We start from the raw sequence: 17,922 nt of genomic DNA on the forward strand, positions 1-17,922 counted from the left end.
TCCCCACCCTTCACCCCGTTTCCACTTTCATGTTTCTCGTGTGTCGCACCCCCAGCACGGGCCCTGTATCCTCGTATTTTCATTTCGAAAAAAAAAAATGAAGAAACGGCGAAATTAACGAAAGATATTTTGATACATTTATCTGAAGTCGTCGTAAGTACATTTTCCTACAGTGCTGTAAAGTTAATCTGAAAAGTTAATATCCTTGAAACGAGGAATCAGTTTTTCATTTTATTTATTTAACTTCGACATTTAACTTCGACATTTATTCATGTTCGACCACGAACATGAACGATAATGAGGAGGTATCCCATGGTTCGAAGAAAGGTTTATTATTCAACATCCGAGTTTGTGTCCAAGTGTAGAATTAACAAACGTATTTACTAATTAGTAATCACGCATGTGTTTACATCTTTAAAACTTACAACAAAATCAAACGGCCGATCGTCACGTGCGAATGCAGTGTCTCATTCAGATAACTTTTTGAACGGGCCTCGTAGGAACGGACCCTTCGAGGTCCATCCCGTACACCTTCTGTTGAGCCGTGACGTCATAGAGGACGTTGACAAAACCGCTGTGCACATGCTCCACATGTACATTCGACTTTATTTAAAAAAAAATAACTCAATGATTATACCAATAATATCTGCACGTGTGACGTTTGTTTCACCGATGATGGATGAAACACTGCGCCGAAGATTCAGAAAGTCGTTCTTTTCAAACAAGCATACAGAATCATTCATCCCACCAGAAACGTGTGTCTCAAAAGCTTCGTTTTCTCGTTCTGTTCAATATTATTGGCTCCAACGAGTATGAAGTCATTTCGATAGTGACGTCATAAAGGATGGTTGAACGTCTTCATTTGTTCTGTGATTGCACGGTGTAGTCATTCTACACGCTGCTGTGCATCCTCTTAAGTAAAATACCCGACATTGGATTTATTAACTAAAAGAGTGTAAGTAATTGTTGTAATTGATTATAGTTATTTGATGTTTTTTTTTTTTGCTGTCACGGAGCCGAGGGGGTTGAGCCCAGAGGGAATATTGCCGGGGCCTCTTCCTGAATGGTGTGATTGAAGTACGCGTTCGTACACAGTGGACTGTCGATGCATCACTCGATGTGCTTGCGCAGACAGTGTTTGATGGCTACACCGAGCAGTTTGCTGTGCCACTAAAGTGTGATGAAATACCATTGCACATTTGTAGTTACTATGGTGTCTGACAATAATGGTGCGGACGCAGCGCACTTTGAGCTGTCCAACCTGGGTTCGATTCCTGACCCAACTATAAATTGTCATTGTGGTGTTTTGAAAGAAGCATCGAAAAGTGCACCATCCCTCAAATGGACATCTTTGCCATCCTTCGGATGAACATCTTCGTGAAAGATACCGTGGGATCCATCAGAGGCCACGGTGTTTTTCACGAAGTCGTTCAGTTATGACCGGCAGCCTGGCCAACTTCCAAATTCCTGCCAAAATCAGCTCCATTCGAACGTCAGGCCTGCTGAGCTGATTTGTGAAAGACATGGTCAAATTTCCCTCTTGGCTGACCGCACAAAAGGGTTGGAATAATTGGGCCCACAGTAGTTGTAGTACTAGAAGTATTTTTAGTAGTAGTAGTAGTAGTAGTAGTAGTTTTTTGTGAGAATTGCCACAATTATATTTAATGTCGCTCGCTCTCCTCACCCCTGCTGGTACATGGTCAGGACTGCAGTAGGTAAGGTGGAGCATTTTAAGAGAAAGCAGCACCAAGAGAGAGAGGGAGAGGGGAAGAAAGAACAAATCACCAAAATAACACATTTATATGAATAAGAGCAAAGTGCCTTGTGGAGAGATATTACAAAGTGCTTCTTTTGTGGTCCAAGTTTCCTTAAAAATTAGAACAGTGTTACCATATTCTGCCGCCTTATATTCTGAGACAATGCGTGAGCGTATAGTAGTAGAAGTAGTAGTTGTCGCGACTTGTAGTTCCCGCAAAACGCCGGGAATTCTCGTCAAAAATTTAATCGTTTTCACATAAAACGAAATGATTAATAAAACAAAATTGGGGGAATTGTGTGTGTGATGACAATTTCCCCAATTATATTTTATTATGATGGACTAAGCTCTGAGGAGCGGCCGAAGGAGACAATATTTTATACGTTAGTCAGGAGGCTATTATGAGGGATCTGATGGAGATGTTTAAGATAATGAAGGAGAAAGATAAAATATTTGCAGAAGAGTTTTCTCAGCAGAATAGACAGTGATAGGACCAGGGGCCATACCTGAGAATAAAGAACGTTTCCAAGCTGGCCTCCAAAGCCAGTCGCCGACTCGGCATCCTCCATCATGCAACGTCCTTCCTTGGCACACCCGAGCTCCTGACCACATACAAAGCTTTCCTCTGCAGCCTAATGGAGTATTGCTCTCCCCTCTTGGCTAGTGCTTCCACCACTCACCTTTCTCGGTGTCACGCTGTGGAAACCTAGGAATTTAGGATGATTGGTATCTCCCGCGATGAGGCTAAGTATTTGGGTCTCTTACTCTCTTACTGCACGAAGGTCGGTGGTCTATCTGCCTTCTACGGTCTCCTCTCTCGCCTTACCCCCCCCGCTCTATCTGAGATATGTCCACCCCCCCTCCCCCCCAATATTTCCGCATGGTGCTCAAGGTCCGCCATCTGGTAAAAGATCAAACCCCTTCTGGTAAAACTACAAAAATCAAGAATCATTGCTCACCTTCACTCTTTCATTTCTCTTTTTCCCCGCTTTTGGAATAAACTCTTCAATCCTACTCTTCCCTCCAGCCTCCAGGTCTTCAAAACAGCTGTTCACCACCCTCTCTTATCTTCCCCCATCCAAAACCATGATCTGTCCTACCCCCACTAATCCACCCCAAACCCACCTCCTTCAAATTCCCTGCTTTCCTTCCTGAAAGTCCCTGGAGTGTCCATGTGTATCCATGATCCCACCCTGTGTATCCCACCCCATCCCTCTTCCTTCCACAGATCTCCTCATGTCTCAGTTCTACACTGTTTTTTCTTTTTTCCCTCTCCCCCCCCCCACCCCCTCTAGTCCCCCTCCTGCTCCCCTTGTTGCACATTCTGTGTGTTAACTCTCATACGAGCCTAGACAGTGTCTACAAAAAAGAAGAGTATAGTGGGACAGGATCATAAGGCAGGAGTCTTACTCAGAGAGCATTTAGCCCACACATGCGAAGTGAAAATCGAGCTTAGCAATCGGTTCATGTCTGTCCTTCTCTCTGTCTGTCCTATCAGTTTATGATCGAGGAACAACTAATTTAAATCAAATTATATATTTTGAACAAGAATTGGAACACGAATGGAAAGACAAGTCTGCTGTTTTACAGCACCTTGACTCTGAATTTGTGCTGACTGCAAAAGCACATAGAGGATTGACATAATATTTTTACTCTGTCTGCTTGCCTGGCAGTCAAACAAAATTTTAAATCATTTCAAACAGGAAATTTGCTGTTTATAAGGACGTTTTACAATACACAAACAACAGGCACGAATAACTAAAGTGACATCTATACGAATAAGTGTGTGTGTGTGTGTGTGTGTGTGTGTGTGTGTGTGTGTGTGTGTGTGTGTGTGTGTGTGTGTGTGTGTGTGTGTGTGTGTGTGTGTGTGTGTGTGTGTGTGTGTGTGTCCTCCATTACTGAACCCATGAAACCTCGCAGCCTGAAATTGTGCATGCATACTGAGAGAATTACAAGGAAGTGCAAGAGTGAAAATTGGGTGTTTGAGTTAATTAAAACACCCCTTTTGAAGATAATTAACGGCCTTATTTAATTATAGCCTTTATCAGGTGCTCCTTGGCCACATTGCTCTCTGGGGTCTTAAGGCATATCCTCAGTTACCTTGCTGGGGTCTGAAGTTGCCATGTTTTTTGGCCTACTCAACCATGCCTTGACTTGGAACAGGCTGCAACAATTTCTTTACAATAGTTTTTTTCACTTTCCTCACTCATATTATCGAATGGCTGTCATCATAGCTACAAATTGCTTTATACATCGCTTTTGTACGTGCTATAGTTTTCAAATTAGGAGCTTGGAGCGATCTCATACATTATATGATGCAATTTCCACGATCTACTCTCGCCATCGAATTAATGTATATTGTCAAAATATTATTTCGGCTTTGAGGATCGGATATCTTCCGGACTAAATAAGTGTCAATCTGGAGTGAAATCTGATAATTTAAAGGAATAATGAGTCTTATAATTAAGCCTATGAAGCCTGGTGTTGGCTTAGTGGTTAGGGTGGCGGCTTGGGATCCTCGGGTCCTGAGTTCAAGCCCCGTTGGCCGCTGAATTAAAAAAATACACCAGGAGGTTGACTCAGCCTGTCATCCTTCCGAGGTCGGCAAAATGAGTCCCAGTGTACTGGTAAGGGGGACACTGCATCAGCGGCATAGCCACGTCCTAACCAATGATGCAACCAGCAGCCACAGGCTGCACTCGACTGAGAGAGAGAACTAAGCTTATGTCCCTATTTACTTTAAACAAGCAAGGCTATGTTCCCTCCTTCTCCATATATACAAGAAAATGTGAAATTTCCAAAGCATTAAACTTATCTTTTCAACTGTTTGGGGAATTATATTGAGTGAACAAAAGATTGTGGAATGTGCCAAAATTAACTAGCTTCATTGAGTGAAATGATTTAATGCATTCACTGCTCGACCTCGCGCCCTGTCCCCAAGAGGGACTGCCTATCCATAGCGTCTGCCAGTTCATGTCTTTGTTTTCGAAGGTTTCGCGAGGTGTTCTCCAGGGAATCAAAGCAAATCTGGTGAAAAACGGACATTTAAAAATAGAGTTGAGATGTTTGCGTGGACTGATGTACCACGTGATGAGTGCGCAGACGAAGTGGCGGATTTCCTGCAAGATTTATTTCACGGGCGATTAAACTTTGCGATATCTCCAGGGTTACTCTAAATTAAACAGCAACTCTTTTGTGGATAAAGTCAATATTTGAATGAATTCATTTCATTTCTTTAACTCTTGCGGGCGTGGTGCAAACCGGCTTTAAAGTTAAAGCCTTCCTATATGGTATGCAGCCACAGCCTGGCCAGACGTTCCTTATCAACCATATTCGTGAAGTGCTTGCTTGAGTGCTTAAAGCCACTTGCCGAGTGACCTAAAGTCGATAGCGGTACCGCACTACGTCACTCTGTGAGCGAATTGTTCACTCACTGCGGTCGCTTTTGCCCACCACATCATTCAGAGCGAGTGGTTCATACTTCGTCATCCTGAGCGAGTGGTTGTGAAATAACACCCAATTTCTGAGCCATTTGCTGTGTTAACGCGTTTTCTAAATTATCGAGCCAAATTTTTTATCCGCCCGTCACACGCAGCTGTTTATAAAGATTAATGTTTGTGAATATATCCCTGAAACATCTATATAAATGCAACGATTTTTTCAGGTGAAAACTACTCAAGGTTTTTGGGTTGTATACTGTTCGTACTGTAGTCAGTCATCACACCGACTCCAACCTGCAGATTCCCGAAAAAATTGCCAATATCAGCCAAGCGTGTGTGTGTGTGTGTGTGTGTGTGTGTGTGTGTGTGTGTGTGTGTGTGTGTGTGTGTGTGTGTGTGTGTGTGTGTGTGTGTGTGTGTGTGTGTGTGTGTGTGCGTGCGTGCGTGCGTGCGTGCGTGCGTGCGTGCGTGCGTGCGTGCGTGCGTGCGTGCGTGCGTGCGTGTATGTGTGTGTGTATGTTGTTCATAAAGCATAACATATTCTCTCTGATGCCTCCCTTACCCCCACCCCTGTCTTTCTTTGTCCCATCCTTGCTCTACCCCTTCCTAATACAGTGCAGCACCCTCCTCCCACACATGCCTCTTTCACTCTCCTCTCCTCTCTCAATCTCTCTCTCTGTCTCTGGACAATATCCAGATGATGGTTATGTCTGGATGGGGTTTGTCTTCAGACATGTCAGGATGGTATTTATCTCTGCACATGTCCAGATGGGAGTTTGTTTCCCGACACGACAGGGCGGTGATTGTGTCTGGATGCGTTGGGGTGGTGTTTGTCTCCAGACGCATTGGGGTGGTGTTTGTCTCCAGACGCATCGGGGCGCTGTTTGTCTCCGGACGCATCGGGGCGCTGTTTGTCTCCGGACGCATCGGGGCGGTGTTTGTCTCCGGACGCATCGGGGTGGTGTTTGTCTCTGGATGCATCGGGGTCATGTTTGTCTCCAGACGTGTCTGGGTGGTGTCTTTCTCCAGATGAGTCCAGGTGGTGTTTGTCTCTGGACGTGTCCTGGCGGGGTTTATGTCCAGACAGGAGTTTATCTCCGGACATGGCCGGACGGGAGTTTGTCTCCAGACAAGTCCAAGCAGTATTTGTCTCTGGACAGCTTGGCTCTGGATGCGTCTGGGTGGTGATTGTCCCGGACACGTCTGTGCGGTGTTTATGTCCAGACGGGAGTTATCTCTGGACATGTCCAAGCAGTGTTTGTCTCTGGAGAGCTTGCCTCTAGACACGTCCGGGTGGTGTTTGTCTCCGGACGTGTCCGGCTGGGAATTTCTCTCTGGATGTGTCCACACGGGAGTTTGTCTCCGGATGTGTCCAAGCAGTGTTCGTCTCCGGATGGCTTGGCTCTTCCAGATGCATCCGGCGGGTTTTGTCTCTGGACATGTTCGGGCGGTGTTTGTCTCTGGGCTGTATTTATAGTACTATAATCACCCGCTCCCGACGGGAGCCAACAAGGGGGTCATGTTATTATTTTTATGCCTATTTTACTCCAAGAGGTCCCAGGATTACACACCCAAAAAATGGTTGCGATCAGTTCAGCCGTTTTTACGGTTCTTGGGAATAGACAGACGGACAGACTGTGAATTATGGAAAGATTATATATGTATATGTATGTATGTATGTATATATATATATATATATATATATATATATATATATATATATATATATATATATATATATATATATATATCATGAGAGGGTATGGCATGTGTTACCAGTTGAAGAAGAGGCCTCCAATATGGCTATTAGTGGGGTGGATAACAGCAATATTTGAGAGGAATCGTGCAAATGATGATACAAGCATCAAATTTGGCATATTTGTTCTCCAGGGGATTCTAATCAAATCTGCCTGATTGGCCATTTGAAAATCCAAGATGATGGCCATTTTTCAAGATGGCCGCCAAGTCAGCCTCCCAAAGTTGACTTTTTGCTGAGAAGTATTTGTAGTTGTCCGATTTGCATGATCCAGGTGTGGACTCCTATGTTTTCAAGCCTGCTGGAGTGGATTTTCCTGTTTTTAAAGCCCCCTGACACACTTTTTCTGATTTTGCACCACTTTAATGATTGTCATATGAAGCTAAGGCCTTTCTGCAACCGGGCTCTGGCGAGTAAATGTTCAAAGTTATGCATACCATGCAAATGTTCCTCCAGCTGCGACTGTCTGTGCTGTATCATGTGATTGGGTTTTCGTATATCATGCTTTGCCCATTAGGGGTGGCAGGAATGTACTTCCGGTTGCGCAATAAAGCGGAGTTGATGCTGGCATGCTTGCTTCTCGTGTTCCACTGCACCTCGTACACTCTAGTTGGCTGACGAGGATGATTGAAAACGGACATGTGCCCGTTTTCGTCGGAGACGACTTCGAATTGTTTTCGGAGCAATTGGGATGCTATTTCCATGCGAATGATGTGGTCGATGAGAGCAAACGGAAGTCGATCTTGCTCACTTCGCTTTCGGCGGAGCATTATCGACTACTGAGTGATTTGGTGGCGCCGGACAAGCCCCGTGATGACGGGCTGTCGTTTCAGGACATTGTGGAGAAGATGAAAGCATACATGGCACCAGAGACGTCGCCGTGCGGCAAATTGGCCCACGGACGTGTTTGGGATGCGGAGGTCGACACCTGCGCCGTGCTTGCCCGTATAAAGGCACCGTGTGTTTAAATTGTCACAAGGTGGGTCATCTGAAGCGTGTGTGCCGTGGGGCGCCGGCCACCGTTAGGGCCATGGACGGCGATGTGCGAGGCGACCCGGGGCGGAACCGGCGGCCGTTGATGGGCCTGTTTTCAATTGGCCCGGCGGCGGCGCGCCCGATGACGGTGGAAGTCCAAGTGAACAAAACGCCGATCACGTTACAGGTTGATACGGGAGCGACTGTGTCGATCATCGGCGAACAGACCGCGCGTAGACTCAACGGCCTGAAGCTTATCAGGTCCAACCTCACGCTGTTCACATACACCCGCGAGAAGATAACGCCAGTCGGGATGGCAGACGTGTCTGTGCGGTACTAAGGCCAGGTCGGCACGCTTCGGGTGTACGTCTTGCGGGGGAGGGGACCGTCTCTCCTCGGCCGAGATTGGCTGGCCCGCATCAGGCTAGACTGAGCCGCAGTTCACCTTGTGCAACCCGTGCGGAGCCGGTGGGAGGATCAGGTGGAGAAGATTCTTCAAAGACATCAAGGTTTGTTTTGCGACGACCTTGGGAAACTCAAGGGCATGGAGGGAAAACTCTTCCTGAGGGAGGGGGTGGTTCCTCGTTTTTGTAAACGACGTCCGGTGCCGTATGCCCTGCGGGACAAGGTCAAGGGTGAACTGGATAGGCTGGAGGCCTGTGGAGTGATCGAACGGGTGTCGTACTCAGATTGGGCCACCCCGGTTGTCACGGTGCTGAAACAGAATGGAGACATCCGATTGTGCGGGGACTTCAAATCCACGGTAAACCCGGGGCTCAGCGTGGAGCAATATCCACTGCCGTCAATCGATGAAATATATGCGCGATTGGCGGGGAGTCAATACTTCACGAAGCTAGACCTGCGTGATGCATATTTTTCACCTGCCGATGGATCCCGTGAGTAGCGAGCTTTTGACAATCAACACGTGTCAAGGACTCTATCGATATACCCGACTCTGTTTTGGGATTGCTTCGGCCCCAGCCTTGGGGCAGAAAGCCATGGATCAGGTTTGCATTAGCCTGCCTGCTCAGACCAACCTGGACGATGTGCTCATTGCGGGGAAAATGGCGGACGAGCACCTTGCGAACATTGCCCAAGTGCTGACAAAGCTAGAAGCGTGTGGCCTGCGCTTGAACAGGGACAAGTGCGCGTTCTTCAAGCAGCGCTTGGAATACCTCGGGCACATCATCACGCCGTAGGGGCTGTTGAAAGGTCCTCGGAAGGTGGAAGCGATTCAACACATGCCACTGCCTCGCGACAAGACGCAGCTGCGCTCGTTCATTGGTATGGCCCAGTATTACCAAAGGTTCGTGCAAGGGCTCAGCTCACAACTTGCGCCGTTAACATGGTTGCTCAGGAAGGACGAGCGCTGGGCTTGGGGGCCTGCACACCAGGCGTCGTTCGACCGCGTCAAGTGGCTGCTCACAGAGGATATGGTCCTCGTGCACTACGAGCCTGCGCGTCCGCTCCTATTGGCATGCGACAGCTCTGCATATGGCATCGGGGCAGTGCTCTCCCACAGGTTGAATGATGGTTCCGAGTGGCCTGTTTGTTTTGCATCCCAGACCCTGTCCGCAGCAGAGCGGGGATATGCCCAGATCGAGCGCGAGGCTCTCAGCCTCGTCTGGGGTGTGCGGAGGTTTCATCAATACCTGCTGGGGCGGCATTTCACTTTGCAGACGGATCACAAACCGCTTCAATTCATCCTGAGACCCGAACGCGGGGTGCCGGTGGTAGCGGCCGTGCGAATACAGCGGTGGTGTCTGTTTCTTGGTGCTTACGATTATGATATTCAGTTCCGAAGCACCGAGAAGCATGCTAACTGCGACGGGCTCTCACGCTTGCCGTGTGCGGAGGGTCCAGCTCCGTCTGAGTTGGCCAACCGGGTTGATGTGTTCGCGCTGGGCCAGGTCCAAAGCGGGCCGGTCATGGCCAGACAGGTCGCGGTGGAATCGGCTCGTGATCCGGTGCTCGCCCGTGTCGTCCAGGTGATTTCTACGGGGAATTGGAGTGATCTGCCTTCGACACCGGCATTTCAACCTTTCAAGTCACGCGCATCGGAGCTGTCGTTGGTCCAACGGTGCGTTATGTGGGGAATGAGGACGGTGATTCCACCAAAGTTCAGGCAGCGGTGTTTGGAAGAAGTGCATGTCAGTCACCTTGGCGTCGTGAAGACCAAGAGTCTTGCTCGTAGCCTGTTGTGGTGGCCGGGGTTGGACAAAGACGTTGAGCAGTTGGTTAAGCGTTGCGCCACGTGCCAAACAGATGCTGATAACCCGCGTCGAGCTTCGGGACTATGACCTACCCCAGACAGAGCCTGGCAGAGGGTCCATGTAGATTTTGCGGGGCCGGTTAATGGCAAAATGTTTTTGATTGTGATCGATGCATTCTCTAAATGGCCGGAGGTTGTAGTAATGCGGCATACATCAGCAAACATTACAGTGGAGAAACTGCGGACGATCTTTGCTAATAAAGGGTTACCGGAGATTCTGGTCTCTGATAACGGTCCGCAGTTCATCGCGGGTGTATTTGATGAGTTTATGCGCCAAAATGGTATTCGACATCTGAGGTCCGCGCCGTATCATCCTGAGACGAATGGGCAAGCTGAGTCGTTTGTTAAGATGTTGAAATGGGCTTTGCGCAGGGGGGGTGTTGCACCTGTGCAGACGGTGGTCGATGTCTTTTTGCTCCATTACATGAACGCAATTCATCCTGTCACGGGTGATTCGCCTGCCATTCGTCTCTATGGACGGGCATTGCGGTCCAGACTGGATTTGCTGTGACCTGGAGGGTCGGGGAGTGGGGCAATGTCACGTCCGAGGTGGCTGCGCGGCTTCGATGTGGGACAGCGGGTAATGGTGCGCGATTATTTCCACGGTTCCAAATGGGTGCCGGCTGTGGTCTTTGTGGTACTGGGGCCGGCGAATTGCATGGTGTGGACTGATGGTGGAGAAGTGTGGAAGCGGCACATGGACCAAATGCATGATCGCTGTCAAGTGTCACCCCCCCATACCCCCCCGGGCCGAACGATGTGGGATCCCCACCTGTAATGTCGCCGGCGCTCGACGTTGTATCGCCAGGGCCGGATGTGCCGACGCCCAGGGGGTCTTCGCCTGATTCTGTCCTACCCGGGGACGTCGGGCAGGCTGGTCGGCCGGGGGCGGTTGTTATTCCGGATGGCGCGAGTCCGGCGAGGGTGTCACCTCGACCGAGCCGGGAGGCGTCTGAGCCTGGACTGTCTGGCGGTGCTGCCCATCCGAGGCGGGTCAGGGTGCGGCCGCGGTACTTGGAGGATTATGAGTGTTGATGGGTTTCAGGTGGTCATGTTATGATTGTCCTTTCATCATTTGACTTGTCATTTTACGAGGGGAGGAGTGTGCTGTATCACGTGATTGGGTTTTCGTATATCATGCCTCGCCCGCTAGGGGTGGCAGGAATGTACTTCCGGTCGCGCAATAAAGCGGAGTTGATGCTGCCACGCTTGCTTCTCGTGTTCCACTGCACCTCCTACACTCTACTGTCCACATATGCAGCTGCAGAGTGCTGTGCAGAGGAGTCCTGCCTGAAAGCACTTGCATCTCCAGTTGCAACCTTTCTTACAGGAACACTTGGTCAGTTCCTGACAGCTGGCGGCAATAGGGGGTAGTGTTGTCCAACATATCTGCCACGTCTCTCCTTTCTGTGTCTATCCCCATTCAGCGGGACTGCTCGTGTCTGGACTGAAGATGGTTGCCTGGCCCCAGATGATCCCAGCCTGATATGCCACACACTTTGCATGTTCTCTGAGGGCTGCCTGTGTTGGTGGAATTGAGTTGTACGGCCTCTGCTTGCGGGCAAAGAGATCCAGTCTTGCTCCATCCACACCAGTGGCTGCGCTTGATCTGTCATACATGAGGACAACAAATCTCTCCAGCGTCTGCAGGTCAAGATCACGTATCAATGTTGGATGCTGGCTGAGATTGGTGAATGTTTTAGAAACATCATCAAAGACATTCCAAGTCTGCCATGCAGTTTTCTTCCCTTTACAGCAGAAGGCAGACACGACGTCACATCCAGTGAACGCATGGAAGTATTGGATCCCTCCAGCTTTCTCAGGCCTTATTGCAGAAACTACCTCATGGACTGGAATCCATCGCGCCTTGGCTCCTTGGCCAAAGGCAATCCACATGTTCTCAAGACCTAGTTCCTGTAACGATGGCAGTACAGATATTGCTATGACGAGTACGTCCGTGTCATTAGCCTCAATGATCATGGACTTGCTACCATCCGTAGTTGCATCCCTGGCGTGTACAAATATTCGAGTGTCAGCTTATTCATGACAACATGGAGACACAGCACCCAGTGACTTCCTTGTGTTGCTAATGGCATCTTCTCCTTTTGTGACAATGACTGTGCTCGTCGTCTGTGCTTCACACATCTTTTCCGCAAGGAAGTGAAACAGCTCAGTCTTGTTCCTGTCATCTCGAAGAAAGCTTCTCCGGTTACTTGGGGTCTTACTGGCTCCTGTCACTCTTCTTCTGATTCCTTGCCGCCTTTTCGACCTTGCCTCGGACTTCAGACTTGACTTCTTGTACACATCAAACACTACGTCCACCCTCGCGTACCTGACGCCATAGGATTCCACCTTTGGGATGATGTCTTCTTTAGCATAGTCATCAAATATCTTTGAAGTGCGTGGAGGTAGGGCATTGATAAATGCTGAGCCATCAATGATGACTGCATCTCCCCTTGGTTCTCTGTCTGGGATGTTCACTTGCGCTTCAAGAATTTCAGCCAGCTGTGACTTCTGACATGTATGAAGCTTGCCGCTGTCACTGAGAGATGCAGGGTGTGACTGATTCTCGTGCTTGAAGAATTCATGCAAGTCACACTGCCTGTTCTGGCATGAGATGAACAGTCGTGAGAACAGCTGGCAGTCATCTTTCAAGACTTTCTCCTTAGAACTTCCCCCAGCTTGCTCTTGTTTGAAGAAAGAAACAATGTTTTTCTTGATTGGATGATAGAAAGGACATTAACCTTCATTCTGTAGACCCTCCATGAATGAATGGAACTGCTTTTTGCCACGCTGGTGATGTGTAGCTACCATTTTGGCTGGAGTTGGGTCTGCAATGTTCTTCATGTCTAGTACCAGTAGGTCAGCTGATTCTTCTTGGAATGGGTTGCCCATCTCCTGCATTACTGCAGAGAGTGCTTTCACATTTTCAAAGAAAGATTTCTGGGCACTCAGTGTCTGCTCATGGTGTCTGCTGTTGTTGGTTGCATCTTTCAAACCAGACATGGCCTCATATCCAGCTACTAGACGACTCACTTTCGGTCCAGCGACCATCCACTTACGAAGTGCTGCCAGGTCTTCTGTCAACCCAATTGCTCCTCCGTCACGTTTGATGACTGCATTATTTTGCTCGTGGGCTTGGTCGATTGCCAGGGCAGAGAATTCTCTTCTCAACTTGTGGATAACGAAGTTCCCTTTGTGAAACTCCCTGGCCTCATCTGGATATTCTTGCTCAAGCGACATCATATCTCGGAGGTGAACTGGGATCCATCGCGCATAGTTGACATTGGTATTCGCAAAGAAGTAAGGCTTCAGTTCTGAAAGTGCTTCATGGTACAGGTTGAAGTCTCCTTCTCTGAATGAGCGGATCAAGGTGAATATGGTGAGCTCCATGTCCAGCACCAGACTCCAGAACTGGAACTGTGGACTCTCTTGCCTCCGTTGTTCACACCAATCTTCAAAGGTTAGATCTCATCTCTTAGACTCTTCAGAGTGGTAGTCATGGTATTCTTCCTTCATCAGTTTGTACAAGTTGCATGCAGTGATCTGGTGTGCTTGTCTTGTCCTGGTGACACTGGATGCAGACAGGAAAGACTGCTGTACCAGATGAGGCCACCTCTGCTTCCACAATGGAACTGGTCCAGCCACTGTCCTGTAGTAGTGTTCCTATCGATCTCAGTGCAGCCATTTCTATATGAAGTCCACCAAACATGATAACGAACTTGTCCTCTCCAAATTCGGGCCACTGCCATTGTATTTGTTTTGCCAGAGCATACAACGGTTGGTCAGCAATAATGGCAGGTGTCTGCCCTGGGTTCAGGAAAGCCACTGTATCACAGACCTTCTCCATGACATGCTTGATCGTTCCAACAGAGTGAGCCTGGTCTCACAACAGAGGCATCAGTGCTGAAATGCTCACTTCAAATGGATGGCTCCTTTTCTGTGTTGCATGGTGGGCTGACCATGTGATGCAGACTGCATCAGCCACATCCTCAGTGAGGAACACTTCCTCCAACCAATAATATTCTTCTTTCAAGTGTGACCAGATTGACTCGGGTGCTGGTAAAGCCGCTGTCACACCTTGACGATTTAGCCAGCGTATGCCGACGTCTGAAAAATTTGTCTAAAACGCTGGCACATGTCGAATACGTTATGGGTAAGTTTTGTATACGTTAAGAGCACGCTGGCATACGTCGTAGTACGCCGAGGTCATCGACAAATTTTAACATGCTCAAAATTTTTCGACGTATGCCAGCATATGACTCACACGTTCCGCATATGTTGGCCATAAGTTGAAGGCACGTTACACGATCGTTGACACACGTCGACACATGTTACTTGTAAGTTACTCATAAGTCGAAACACGTCGAGGTAATGTTTAGCGTACATTCCAGACTACATGGTTTTTTTTTTGTTGTTGTTTTTTTTTCTTCGGCATAACGGTGATGTTGACACTTCGATTTCTAGTGCGGTTATAATATAATATATAATTAAAAAGCTGCCACCCAACGATATAAATCATAACCGCACTAGAAATGGAAGTGTCAACATCACCATCATGCCGAAGAAAAAAAAAGAAAAAAAAAAACAAAAAACATGGAGTCTGGAACACTGACGGGTTCCTCCTGTGTGAACCCCATTTTTCTATACCAATTAACCCCTAAACGCTGCCAATACGCCATTATACAGTAGCTGTAAGTTCGTTGGTATAAGTTATCTATATGTTATCGAAACGTTCTGTGTACGTTACTAATACGTTATGCATACGTCCAACTCGTTATGAATACGCCCAAAACTGGAAAAAAAAAACATCAATAGTTCAGCGTACGCCAGCGTTTTACATACATTTTGATACGTTGCCATATGCTGGCTAAAATGTCAAGGTGTGACAGCGGCTTAAGGACTGGCTTGCTTCTGGAGGAGGATTGGGATGTTTCATAATGTATGCTGATGAACATTGGTGAATGCTTCTGGAAGCTCTGGAACTTTCTTCACCTTCATTTCTGCCTCCAGTTTGAGCAGCTCACGTTCATCGCCAGCATTTTCAGTGCTTGGATGTTGGAAAATGGACACACTTGTGCCATGGAAAGATGTTTGAGCTGTGGTCACAGTCGGATTATGATCTATGTTGCCCACTGCTGCAGTTGTGAACAACTGCTTTCTCAAGACTGGGGGACAGATGTCTCCATCTTCCACATGCCGTGCAACAACTGCTTCTCCTAACTGGGCTGAGACTTCTAGGACTCTGTCGTATGATATGCTGAGCCCATTCTCATGGAGCATGTCAATGAGTTGTCTCTTCCTCATCTTGGCAAACACATACTGGCCAGCATAGACTGCAAAAGGTGTCTCATGGTCCTTGGAACGCCTGTGGACATCCGTTCCTTCCTTGTACTTGGCAAAGCAGTTGCACTGCAGGAGCTGTGATGTAGAAAGGTCAGATTTCGATGCTCCATGCTGGAGTTGGGACTTGATGTCTGCGCCATGTTCGACCATGCATACAAATTGCAGAAGTGATGGTGGTACAGACTGTTCTAGGTCTGTGTCGTGAAACGTCCTGCTGAAATGCGACTTTTGATGGAGCATGTCTCGTCTTATTATCCCAGCAGCTTTCGCTAGATGGATCGCTTCACCTTACTTGGATGCTTGTGTGAGGATTGAGCCTACATCATTCTCAAAAGCCAGCAGAACATCTCGTCCTTGGCGATGAGCTTGAAGCTTGGGGATGTGAAAAAGCAGCTGGTCCTTAAGTCAAGTAGGATGAACATCAGACGATTCAACACCAAGCTGCTCCATCCTCTGCTTGTAAAGCATGGTCATATCAGCAAGCCTGAAAATGGGTGGATCTGTACTATCACTGGTAGTTTTCATTTCACTAATGTAGGTGACCAGTTCAGAGAAAGCAATTGGATATGCTTCCTTCCAGTGCTCCTGTGCTTTCTCTTGCTCCTGCGCCTTCAGGTTGTCTCGTTCTCGGTTATACAGTGCCACCAAGCAGGCAGGGTGATATTTCAGTTCTTGTGCTATGACATCTCCTACACTCAGTTTGGCAAGGAGTTTTCTATCACTGAGTGTTTTTGCACATTTGTTTATTCTCTTATTCAATTTCATTGTCATTGCTTCTCTAAGCTCACCCCCTTGGGTTTCGCAAAGAAAACATTCTTGTGTTTTAGCTTCTTGGACCTTTCGTGGGATCTTACTTCAACTGCCCTCATCACTAGCACCTGCAGGGATTGATCTTTTTCAGCTCTGTGTAACTTTGTGTTGTTAAATAGAAGCCTGCAACTCTCATGGTATCATGCCTTGTTTTGTCTCAAGGTTTCCTCTATCCCACCACCTTCGTCAAGTCTTGCAGGGTCTAGCTTGATTGGTAGTGCATTGAGTGAGTGAAACAGAGGAATATTCCTTGCCAAGTTCATATACCCATCATCTCCTCTTTTGGCAGGATTGGCCTGGGGGGGACGTTAGATCTTCTTTCTTAACCTCCTTACATAGGCAACACTTGGTCCATAACACTACTGATTTACCAGTAGAACTCGCGTCCATGGCCAGTATGACGTTCAGGGTCGAGGGTTTATCCTTTTACCACCCTGTACATGTATAATGGACACTTTCCTGTGTGGGATACAACTAGGTTTATGCATCTGCCCTACACCTAGTCCGATCGTTCATCCAGTGTCATAAGTCCCGTGCGATCTGTACACCATCCAGACAACTAAAACCCCGTTATTCTTGGCTCGGCTCTCCCGTGCTGGCACATCCTGTCGATTCAGGTGTGGCTGCCGAACTAATCCGGGGTTCATTAGGCAACATTTGAGACACTAGTAAGTTGTTGCAGTATGATGCCAACAATGATGCCAACATACAATTCCTACTTAGCTGACACTGAACCCCATGCTGAGTTTCACAGCAGTGATGTCACCAATGTGCCTTGGTAGTGCCCGACAATCACTCCTTCAAGAAATTCTTACTTGGCGATAAACTGGAAATGTTGATTAAAGGACTGGTAAGTGGCCTGGATTCAATCAGCACATCTGTTTCATCAACTTCGTGCACTTCGAAAATTTGGAGTTTGATGTACTCCATCACATGCAGAGACCTTCTGTGTGCTACCCTCATCTAGTTTAGCCCGTGAGCCAACGCAGTTTACCAGTGTGTGGCCAATGCCGTGCACTTGCAACTTCTTGGAGCCATAGATGAGAGTTGGGCCAGTGATGAGGACCAGTGCCAGTAGTCCATCCAAGGGATGTGGCTGACTGCTGAAACAAAGGTACTACCTCTAACACTACACCCCTACACCCCATGCATAAGTAGCTACTACTACATACATGTTAAGTCATGCAAACGTATGAAAATCATAAACAAATGTGCAAAATCAGAAAAAGTGTGTCAGGGGGCTTTAAAAACAGGAAAATCCACTCCAGCAGGCTTGAAAACATAGGAATCCACACTTAGATCATGCAAATCGGACAACTACAAATACTTCTAAGCAAAAAGTCAACTTCGGGAGGCTAACTTGGTGGCCATCTTGAAAAATGGCCGCCATCTTGGATTTTCAAATGACCAATCAGGCAGATTTGATCAGAAAGCCCTGCAGAACAGAAATGCCAAATTTGATGCTTGTATCATAATTTGCACGCTTTTTCTACTATATACTACACTATATGTGCGATGCTGATTGACACTGCATTCTAATGGTGTTCAATCAAGCCTCCATCTC

At 47.6% G+C, this 17,922-nt stretch overlaps 1 pseudogene; it reads right to left on the bottom strand.

Annotated features, from left to right (window-relative positions):
- Window positions 1-13,701: 13,701 nt before the first annotated feature.
- On the bottom strand, window positions 13,702-16,748 carry LOC147026338 (uncharacterized; annotated as a pseudogene).
- Window positions 16,749-17,922: the final 1,174 nt, after the last annotated feature.

Source organism: Eptatretus burgeri, chromosome 5, assembly GCF_056783735.1.
Source record: "Eptatretus burgeri isolate ZD-2024b chromosome 5, Ebu_testis_v1, whole genome shotgun sequence".
NCBI classification, from domain to species: domain Eukaryota; kingdom Metazoa; phylum Chordata; class Myxini; order Myxiniformes; family Myxinidae; genus Eptatretus; species Eptatretus burgeri.